This window comes from Mus pahari, chromosome 19 (assembly GCF_900095145.1).
Source record: "Mus pahari chromosome 19, PAHARI_EIJ_v1.1, whole genome shotgun sequence".
Taxonomy (NCBI): Eukaryota; Metazoa; Chordata; class Mammalia; order Rodentia; family Muridae; genus Mus; species Mus pahari.
In genome coordinates, this window is record NC_034608.1 from 1,004,047 (window position 1) to 1,015,652 (window position 11,606).

An 11,606-nucleotide genomic window follows, 5' to 3' on the forward strand; every position below is an offset into this window, starting at 1 on the left:
GAATTCTATATAGGCAATTGTCTGCAGCCAAGAACTGCATCCGGCGAGAGGAGTAAAAATAAAAATAAGTAAAAAAATAAAATAAGTAAAAAACAAAACAACAACAAAAAAAGGAGATGCTAGTATACAAATGACATGAGAGAGAGAGATCGAGAGAGAAGGAAAATGATTTTGGAGCTCTCCCAGGGACAGAAGGAAATCAGGAGACGTTCTGCTTCCTCTCTGACCCCTACAAGAGACATCCTTAGTTCTGGTTACATCAAGTTCTCTTCCATGTCTGTATTGTATGTCTTTAGTGCACCAATCTGTCCATGTGTCAATTTGTGTTTGTTTTTTTTTTTGTTTCGCTGTTTGAATGACTGCTGTTCTGTTTCATGCTGAAAAGAAAAAATGGTTAAAACTTTATCTGCTGGCTATCCATCTCTTGATTCAGTCTCAGTTTGCACAGTGGAGACCGATTTAAGTTGCCCTGCACCCTTAGCCAGGAGGAGTCAAGCCGGAGAGGCCCTGCTGAAAAGATGCTTTTAAGAGGGGCCAGCAGCTTCTTAGTTCTAAGGTAAATAAGCTGATAGTTGTTTTTTCCTAGAAAAATCTCTGCAATTGTGATTACTGGGTTCAGCAAATGACAAAGTGCCTTTTCTCTTGAAATTATAGCTAGAAAAATAAAGACTTTGTTTGGTCTAAATTTATAAGATTTGTGTAGCCACTTCATTTTGTTTCTGACTGGTCTTAAAGGTATAAATATGTTCTGCATGTCTTGATCATAGAGTATTATTGGCTTATAAGTTATTGGGTATGATTAAAGAAGTATAACAGTGGTAATAAGAAAGTTAGTAACTTAAAACTAGTAACTCAGGATTGGAGTCATTTTAAACAACAACACATGGCATGAACCAGCTCAGGAAACCAGGCCTCTAAAGATACTTCTAAATTGGGAAAATATTTCATGTGATTCTTATCCTAGAAACTAGACTTATAAGTGATAAGATATAAAATAATGTCTCTTTAATGAAGCATTAAAAGCTGCACTGTCGCCGGGCAGTGGTGGCACACGCCTGTAATCCCGGTACTTGGGAGGCAGAGGCAGGCGGATTTCTGAATTTGAGGCCAGCCTGGTCTACAAAGTGAGTTCCAGGACAGCCAGAGCTATACAGAGAAACCCTGTCTTGAAAAACCAAAAAAAAAAAAAAAAGCCGAAGAAACCCCCTCCCCCCAAAAACAAACAAAAACAAAAAAACAAAAGCTGCACTGTCATGCATTCATATAATTCATATATAAGAACTGGTAGCCAAACTTCATAACATGAAGGTAATGCTTATGATATTGATTTTAAAGAGAATGGATTGTTTAAAGTTGGGTTTTGCTTTCCAAAGTTAATGATTATGCTCTAATATTGTAAAAGAAGCTTTAAAATTATGGTTAAACTGCTAGTGTTCCATTGGCTGCAGTTTGCAGTTTTGATTCTTAACTTGCCCATATTTTGTAATTAGAATGATTGCAAGAGTAATAAAAGTTAAAAACATCTGTGGCCAGTTATGGGCTTGCTGCCCCCTTTACACAAGCTTTATTGGATACAGTGGTAGAAGCAAAATTTAACCCCCCAAGATTGGAAAGGAGATCTCAGTGGAAATTTATTTGGTATCAAACAGGCTCCTGATGAACTGCTTTAAGGAGTTTGTGGATAGGCTACTAAAAACAGGTAGTAGAATTTTCAGAGACCCTCAAGCAGGGGTTCCATATACAGAAATTGGGCTCTCATACAATCCTGGTAGCTACGGCTACTGCCTTGCAAAGGTACTACAGTACAAGCAATGCTTTCACAGTGCCGAGGTTATAAGGAATGTTTTAAGTATAAATCATTTTAGGAAAGACTGTCCAAAAATTGAAGACATAGACAGACAGTAGAATTGCTCCCCTGGAATCTGTCCTCACTGCAGGAGGGGTAAGCCTTGGACCACGACTCGGGCAGTATGCTAAGATTAGGAAACCTTTACATGTGAGTTAATGCAGAGCTCAGAGCAGCCTCAGCAGGGTCGTGTGGCACCGCTCTTGTCCCGAAAACCCTTCCTTTGGACGTTTGGGGGCCTTCACCTTGCCTTGCCTCTGGGGAATTATTTTTAAGCCAAAACAGTATTATTACAGATGTATCCAAATGTTGTTCAAAATAAAATTCAAACTTAAGATTTATGAAAGGTCAACGAGGCTGTGGAACTTGTAGAGGCATTACAATCTGGCCTGCTTACTCCATATAGAACTATTGTGGGTTTGGAAGGTTGTTTTTTTCCTCTGCATCCTGATCATTGTAAAGGGTTTGCTTCTACTGAGCTTGTGATCATTGGAAAGTTTTGCCTCTAGGAATGACCAATAGCTTTATATTAGGTTAAAAAAAATGTCTCTGCTTCAGTATGAGAAGTTAGGACTCTGACTCTTTCAGCATATATTGTTTATTAGATGGAGAGTATTTTATTAGCTCATCCCTCTGATGGATTTTTACTACAAACATTTGCTCTTATACAACGAGCTTTAAAAATTTTGGAGTAGTTGTTGCTCCAGAAAAGATTCAGAGGCAATATCTTTTTCAATATTTCGGGTCTCAGTTATATCCTAGAAAAAGTATGGCACAGAAAATTCAAGAAAGAGAAGATGATTTGCTTCCTTCAAATTATTTTCAAGAGCTTCCAGGAGATGTTAATTGGATAAGACCTCACCTTAAGCTCACCACAGGAGGACTTAAGCCTTTGTTGGGTGTTCTCAAGGGGGATGCAAATTAACTGGTGAGGTATGAATACCTTTGCAAAAAGTAGAGAAAGCTGCTGAAATCAATTGTTATCAGTGTAATCAAATGTTAGTTATTGTTACTCAATGTGCCCACAGCAATTCTTTGGCAAAGGGACAATTAATGTAGATTCATCTTTCTTCATGTCCAAGTAAAGTTTTAACATCCTATTATAAAGCTGTTGTGGTGTTAATAAAGAATTGTAAGATAGAATCATGAAAGTATTTTGGGAAGAATGTCTTAAAAACCTGAGGAAAGCCGGGTGTGGTGATGCACACCTTTAATCCCAGCACTGAGGAGGCAGAGGCAGGCAGATTTCTGAGTTCAAGGCCAGCTTGGTCTACAAAGTGAGTTCCAGGACAGCCAGGGCTACACAGGGAAACCCTGTCTCGAAAAAACCAAACCAACCAACCAAACAAACAAAAACAAAAAAACCTGACGAGACATCCATTCCTTTTTTCAAAAAGCAACTGAATTGGTTATTAAAGAATACTGAAGCTGGGCAGTGGTGGTGCATGCCTTTAATCCCAGCACTTGGGAGGCAGAGGCAGGTAGATTTCTGAGTTCAAGGCCAGCCTGGGCTACAGAGTGAGTTCCAGGACAGCCAGGGCTATGTAGAGAAACCCTGTCTCAAAATTAAATTAAATTAAATTAAAAAAAAAAAAAAGAATGCTGATATTTGGTCTATTGCATGGCAAACGTTTTAGGCAAAATTGATAATCATCATCTAAAAGTTGTTAAAAATTTGCTTCTATGCATACTTTTGTATTTCCTGAAAATTTATGCATGCATCCCTTAAAGAATACATCTACTATATTTATAAACATCCCTGCTATGGGACAGAAGTATATGTGATTGAATCACATGTTTATTCTCGTGAATTTCCCTCTACTTCAGCACAAATAACTGAACTATGTGCTGTAGCCACTGTTTTTAAAGTGTTAAAATCAAGCTTTTAATTTGCATACTGATAGTGTATATATATATATATATATATATACATACATACATATATCAAATTTTGCAATTGTTTAGGCATATACAACTCAAGCCACCCCCTGCTCACCCAGTGGCCAGACCTTGGGTCTGATCATTGCTAATTTGCAGCTGAATTAAATACCTGGGACATCCCCACAGACAACCTTAATCCTGTGTTTTTAACTTTTGAGGATGTATGTTAAGCAGATTGGTTGCCTACACCCAGGATTACCTTCAGCAAAGCTCAGTTATTCACCATGGCAGTTATTCATCGCTATAAACGCAGAAGCCGGGCGTGGAGGCTCACGCCTTTAATCCCAGCACTTGGGAGGCAGAGGCAGGTGAATTTCTGAGTTTGAGGCCAGCCTGGTTTACAAAGTGAGTTCCAGGACAGCCAGCCAGGGCTACACAGAGAAACCCTGTCTGTCTAAAAAAACCAACCAACCAACCAACCAAGAAAGAAAGAAAGAAAGAAAGAAAGAAAGAAAGAAAGAAAGAAAGAAAGAAAGAAAGAAAGAAAGAAAAGAAATGCAGAGTGCATATTCATATGCCCTTCAGGCATAATCCAGTTATCCAAGTCTGCCTTGACCACTTTCCCAGACCCTCCCTTCTCTCCCTCCCTCAAATAAACCCCCTTTATACCAGATTAGTTGCATGGCATAATTACTCAGGAGGGCACCTTGGCATGGGCCTACTAGGAGACCCTTCACTACATTATATGTAACAGATGTGGGACTCTAACCCAGGTTGTCTGGAAGAGCAGCCAGTGCTTCTAAGGTCTTGAGTCATAGATCCAACACTTCCATGACCCTCTCTCAAACCTTTTTGATTTTCATTACGGGACAAGATCTTACTAAGTTGTCCAGGCTGTCTTTGAACTCACTTTGTAGCCCAGGCCTTAAACTTCGTTATTCTCCTTCCTCAGCTGAGGAAGGAGAGTAGCTGAGATAATGGTATAGCTTGAATGGCTGGGCGTTTAATCTGAGTAGCCGAGATTTCAGGCCTACCACCAGTATTGGTGTTCATCACTGTTGATTTTATTTTGGAGAGAGCATCTTTCAGGCAGCTCATGGCAGTCCTCTTGCCTCAGCCTTCCCAAGTGCTGAGCTTACAAAACTGCACCATCTTGTCCGTCTCTCAAACTGCTCTTGCTATACATACCAGTCCTCCTCTACCCTTAACCTAGATAAGCGGACGTGTTTTTATTGTTACTTGACACGCAATCACCTCTCCCTTCTTCTACCATAATGTAAACAAAAGTTTTGATGGGCTGGGAGACTGACCCTTAACAACTTAGGTACACGGGTTTTTCCTATTTTTAAATGCTGTATTTGACTCACTCATAGACACCGAGCCACAGTTAACCATAAAGATCCTCTCTAGGAGCCAGCAACGCCCTTCATCTCAGTACTCTGGAGTGAGAAGGAAAACAGGTAGAATTCAGAAAATCAGATGCTCAGGTTCAGATCTGGCCACTGTGGCTGCTGTGTGGCTTTGGATAAGCATGTGAGCCATCAGATCTTGTTTTCTCCTCTGTCAAGTGGGATATCAGCAGAATACTCCATCTCCGCAAAGCACACAGTAAATGTTCAACAAATAAATGCTACCTAGAATTTTACCCCCTTTTTTGTTGGAGTGCTGATGATAAAACCTAGGGCTAGCTAACACCCGTAGTGCTAAGCAAAGCACTGTATCATTGAACCATGCCCCTAGTACCTCATTGGTAAATTCCAGGCAGGCACTCTAGAACTGAGCCACATCCCTGTCCCCTTCGTTGGTGAATTCTAAGCAAATGCTCTGCCATTTAAGCTATACCATTCACCTTTAAAACAAAAAATGTTTTAGAGGGACATGGCAGTACATACTTTTAATCCCAACATTTGGGAGTCAGAGGCAGGCAGAAAACTGAGTTTGAGGCTAGCCTGGGCTACACAGTAAATTCCAGATCAGCCAGGATTACACACGAAGAAAGAAAGAGAGAGAGAGAGAGAGAGAGAGAGAGAGAGAGAGAGAGAGAGAGAGAGAGAAGAAAAGAGAAAGAAAAGAAAGAAAGAAAGAACNAAAGAGAGAGAGAGAAAAAAAGAAAAAACAGCAAAAGAGAGGAGGAGGAATAGGGGGAAGAGGGAGGAGAAAAATAATTTTTTTAAACATTTTTTCAGGCCGGGCGGTGGTGGCACACGCCTTTAATCCCAGCACTTGGGAGGCAGAAGCAGGCGGATTTCTGAGTTCGAGGCCAGCCTGGTCTGCAAAAAACATTTTTTCAGATGGGATCTCATTAGGTTGCCCAAATTAATGTTTTATTTTATATTTATATTTACTCCATAACCTGGACTTTGAACTTGTGATCCTCCTGCCTCAGCCTCTACTCCCTAGTAGAGACCTAGTAAACGGGATTATAGACCTATCCCCATAGGTTCAGCTAAGATCACAATTTGTAACATTACATATACTGGTGCTAGAAATTTGCCCTTTTTTTTTCTTATGTGAGTTCCCTTAATCTTTTGCTGAATTTATCCTCTGAAAAACAAGAGCCAGACCCCTGCATATTAAAGGATGTTGAAACACACACACACACACACACACACACACACACACACACACACACACACCCCTCTTTATTTCCCAAGCACATTCTCAGGGATGAGCACTGGCTTTGGTAACTCATTTAATCCTCAAAAACAATCCTCGGAGCAGAAGGTGATAACTTTTTTTTTTTTTTTTTCAGTGATGAAAAACAGAAAGGTTCAAAAACTGGCCCTGGGTCACACAGGAATATATTCTGGAGACAGGATTTAGAACAGGCTGGTGAAGACCGAAATGTAAAGGTGCTATTGCAGTTGACAGTCACCCACGGGAGGTGGACCACATGGAGAGGAACAAAAAAGCTTTAATTTGGTATAAAAGTCAGAGCTCTTACCTTACCTGATTTTGTTTTTCTCTTCCATTGTATATGGGAGGAGGAAGTGAATTAAAAGAGCTTTTGTGGGGCTAGAGAGAAGGCTCGGCTGCTAAATGTTAGGTTCGCAACCAAAAAGAGCTTTTGGAGGTGGCTGTGATGGCACATGCCTTTAATCGCAATGTACAGTAAGTGGATCTTTATAAGTCTAAGGCCAGCCTGGTCTACATAGAGAGTTTCAGGCTAGCCATGACTACATGGTGAAATTAGGTCTGGGGGGGGGGGAAGCTCTTGGGACTGGAACCATGGTTAACTGTTTAGAGGGGGACGAGGGTACTTGCACAGTCACAAGAACCTGAGTTCGAATCCCCAGCACCCATTCGAAAACCCTCTAAGCCCAGCACTGAAGAGGGCAGGGGCAGGAAGACAGCTGGGGCTTATTCAGTTGAATAAGAGACCTCTCTCACTTCAAGAATCAAGTGGAGAATAGTCTAGGGGGTGACCCTAACATACTCAAATGCAACACACTACATGCATGCTCTCACACATGCAACACGGAGATTTTAATGCCCCTGTCGCCTAAGCTCTAAGCTCGAATACTCGTGCTGCAGGCCTGTTAAACACAAGGCAATGTGGTCATTCTTGGAAAAAGTTCGTCATCAGCCTAGGCTCTTACAGAGGGGCTGTTGTTAGGGATCAATGCAAAATAGACGCGAAGCAAGCAGGCAACCCAGCCCGCCCTGACAGACAGAAACATGCTCAGATAAGCACATCCTCTCTGGCCTCTTCCACCCTCTTTTTCCTGCCTAAGTACCGCGTGGCTCCAGCTGCAGGGATGGGGTGGGGGTGGGGGCACAGCTGGCTCACCTCTGTCCTCTCTCAGCCCCTGCCCGGCCAGCAAGGAAATAATAACCCGCTCCAGAGCTCGCTGGACTGGTTCTCAGGCTGGAGGAGGGTGGAGCCCAGACCTGGCAAGGGACCCCACCTGGAGACCCCTGGGAATCTCAGGATTGGCAATCCCTTTCCTAAAGCCACCAGGCTGCATCGGGTACTTCGAAGTCCCTGGTCTGTTTGGTAACTAGTCTGTCTTTTTTTTTTTTAACCTCTGGTTGAAGACCCCTGTCCACTACAACCTTCTCACCTCGTGGTCCAGACTGAACTGAGATCCGACTTAAGCTGGCGTCCCTCCTGGCCTCTCTGGCGCCTTTTTCCTTCTTTCTGCAGGAGGGATCTCACCTGGCAAATAAAATAAGTGTCACGTCCTACCTGGTAGGGGCTCCAGGACCTAGGCATGCGGTCTGAGTGCCACCCCCCTCAGACTGGGTCCTGCACCCTTGGGTCTCAGCAGCCCCACCTCCTAGCTCTCTGGTTTCACGGGCTGGGAGTTCCCCTGCTTTCCTCTCTCACATTCCAGGGGTCCAGGAATTCTCTATCGTTTGCCCTCCTCCCTCAGATCCAGGAGACTATCCCCCAGAGTCAGGCAACCCCCGGAAGTTCTTTCTTACCTGCACCAGGAATAAGCTTCAGCCCCTCTCGGGGGCCATGGCAGCCTACCAACCAAGCACCGAGTCAACGCCCAGCCGGGCTGGTCTCTTGTCCCGGGTTGAGAGGGTTAAGCCATAGGCCCCTCCCAGCCTTCCTTAGTCCCTAAAAGTTTGCCTCTAGGATTTAAAGGACTAGAAAGCCTTGATGGTAGAAAAGCTAAAGGCCCTTTGAAGGGATTGTAGGGACAGGAGGAGACCAGGACTGAGCGTGGTGGAAGCGGGGGTAGAGCTAGGGGGATGGACGGGCGCGCCCCCAGCCCAACCCCTCCCCCGCCCAGCCTGGAATTTCCTGAAACCAGGGAAGTCTGGCTGTTTAGAAGAGTAATAGTAATTTCTTCCAGACTGCAGCTGTTGGGGGAGTGGCGTGGTGGGGTGGGGAGGGCGTGGGGAGGGCGAGTAGAGAAAAAGATAGGAGGAGAGGAAAGGAGAGTGGTGTGTGTGTGTGTTTGTGTGTGTGTGTGTGTGTGTGTGTGTGAGAGAGAGAGAGAGAGAGAGAGAGAGAGAGAGAGAGAGAGAGAAAGAAGAGAGTGGTGTGTGTGAGTNAGAGAGAGAGAGAGAGAGAGAGAGAGAGAGAGAGAGAGAGAGAAAGAAGAGAGTGGTGTGTGTGAGTGTGTGTGTGAGAGAGACAGAGAGAGACAGAAGAGAGAAGAGAGTGGGGTGGGGTGTGTGTGAGTGTGTGTTAGAGAGAGAGAGAGATAGGAAGAGAGGAAAGAAGAAGATAGAAGAGAATTAAAGTCCCAGTTGGAGAAAGAAGTGCTGTGCGGTTGCCCTGGAGAGTTCCCCAGGGTGCTCCTATTTGCAGCTGTCTGCCAGAGAAGGGTCTTTACTCTGATTCCCTGTGTCTGGTGTTCAAAACATCCTCCTGAACCCGATGGAGCGAGGCTGGAGTGAGGGTGTGTGGGGGACGTGAGGTGTGTGCGCCGATTCCAGGTGTCCTGTGGCTTAGGGCAAAATCCACAGACAGGTGGAGAGCTCAGAGGGAGACAGATCTAATGATCTAAAGCGCCTTTAGGTTACACTCTGAGGTCTATGCTGGGAGGAGAAGCTGAGGGGAGGGAGTCCCTTCAGAGAACCGCAGGGGCTAGGCATGGTAGGACAGGCCTTTAGTACAGGGAGAATCCCTCGGGGTTTAATAGAGATAGTTGTCTGGGAGGTCTGCACGAGGCGCTGGGGTCAGGGACAGAGACCACATGAAACACAGACACGCAGGGAAGCCAGTAGGAAAGAAATGACTTTGGTAGACACTGAGGGGTCAGCTTGAAAGCCAACTAGGAGAAATCTAAGTCAGAGTGACACATACCTGCCGGCCCATGCGACTGCAGCTTTTACAGAGGAGCCGGGTTACTGGATTAGTCTAGACACCAGGCCAACAGATAGATGAATGGATAAAGAAATCGTAGTGTATGTTCCCAAAGGGGTTTTGAGCAGCCTTGAAGAAAAGCATAATTATGTCATTTTTGAGAAAATGCATAGAACTGGAGGTTAAATTAAACAACCCATACTGATAAAGACAACTGCTATGTCTCATCTGCGAACCCCCAACACACACACACACACACACACACACACACACACACACAAGCTCTCCCTGAAGCAAAGTTTGACTGATGAGAGGGAGGGGACCCCTGGGGCAGGGCCATTGCAGCTGCAGGAGAAAGAGGGAGGGCAGGGGATTAAGAGAGGCCTTGAGTTTCAGAAGCAAGCCAAGGACAATAAAATAATAAAGCAAAACAAAACCAACAGGGTTGCAGGATTTAATGACAACCCAGGCTGGGGCTGTGGGTAGCTGCTGGCTGAAGAGGGGCAGGGAGGGAAAGCAAGGCAGAAGTCAGGATAGGAGAAGAAGGGAGGCTCCGAGGAGGCCAGGGCAGGCCAGGGCAGGCCAGGGCAGGCCAGGGCAGTGAGATGGGCTATCTAAGGAGGATTAGGGTCACAGAAGGTCTTTTCCTTTCTTTGTTGGTTTTGACACATTCACTACTATTTTGGCCTTGTCTGCCCTCAGTAGGAGAGGAAGCACCTAGTCTCCAAGAGACTTGATGTGCCAGTGTGTGTGTGTGTGTGTGTGTGTGTGTGTGTGTGTGTGATACCAATGAGGGGCCACCTGCTCAGAGGAGAAGGGAATAGGGGGAGGCAGGAAGGATTGTGGGAAAGGGTGACTGGGAGGGAGCAGGATAGAAAATGAATGAGTAAAACATAAATAATTACAAAGTGAGTTCCAGGACAGCCAGGGCTATACAGAGAAACCCTGTCTCGAAAAAACAAAAAAAAAAAAAACAAAAACAAAAACAACAAAAAAAACACCATAAATAATTTTAGTTTTATTCCTTTTCTTTCCTCTTATTTTCTTTTCTCTTTATATTTTTCAAGCTGGGGTTTCTCTGTGTAGCCCTGGCTGTCCTAGAACTCACTCTGTAGACCAGGCTGGCCTAGAACTCAGAGATCCCAAGTTCCACCACTGCCTGGTTTTGTTTCTTATTCTTTTCAAAGCAATTTTCAGTGACATTGAGGATACACAAATAAATCATTCTCTTGTGGAGGAACCTTTAGTAAGGCTTTAGTGACTGCCAATCTAGTTCCCATCTTATTATTATTTATAATAATTTTTTGGAAGCATAATATAATTACATTATTTCTCTCCTTTACTTTCCTCCTTAAACCTTTTTATGCACCACCCTTTCAAACTCATAGCCTCTTTTTTTCTTCAGTTGTTGCTACATACTTACATATACATAAGTATATATTCCTAAATACATAAATACAAGCTGTTTAGCCTGTGTCAGGTTACCTGTGTGTGTATGATCTTAGGAATGACCACTTGGTATTGGGTAACCAATTTGGCAGGGTGGGTGGGTGAGGGTCAGGGTGGGGTGGGGGGTGAGGGAGGATTCTTCCCTGTGGCATTTCTCTTGCTTCTTGCATAAGGTGGCAACCTTATTCGTGTCTTGAAGTTAGTTTCCAGGATATAGTTCCTGACATGGGCAGGGACTCTTACAATTTGGCCTGAACCTTTTCACTCTCAATGTTTTTATTTGGGGCTAGATAATTTCCTTTTTGCTTTTTACTCTCTCTCTCTCTCTCTCTCTCTCTCTCTCTCTCTCTCTCTCTCTCTCTCTTTCTCTCATATGTGTGTATATGGTCTACCTGTGTATCTTCCTGTGGAGGTCAGAGCTTGATATCAGGTATGTCTACTGATATCTACATTATAATGGTTGTTGAACTATCTCTTCAGATGCTTGTTTGTTTGCTTGCTTATCTATCTATCTGTCTGTCTGTCTATCTATCTATCTATCTATCTACCTATCTATCTATCTATCTATCTGTCTGTCTGTCTGTCTGTCTGTCTGTCTGTCTGTCTGTCTGTCTGTCTATCTATCTATCTATTTAGAAACATAAGCTAGAGCTCACACATTTT

General features: G+C 43.8%; 1 protein-coding gene across 1 annotated transcript in view; it reads right to left on the minus strand.

Moving 5' to 3' along the window:
* The window catches only part of Cdc42ep5 (CDC42 effector protein 5), a 13,352-nt gene extending 4,948 nt beyond the window's left edge, over positions 1–8,404 (minus strand). Inside the window, exons 1-2 of the mRNA XM_021219671.1 lie at positions 8,156–8,404; positions 7,792–7,886 (exon numbers count right to left, since the gene is read on the minus strand). The gene's annotated coding sequence lies outside the window, so the exon portion shown is untranslated. The remainder of the gene's footprint in view (positions 1–7,791; positions 7,887–8,155) is intronic.
* Positions 8,405–11,606: the final 3,202 nt, after the last annotated feature.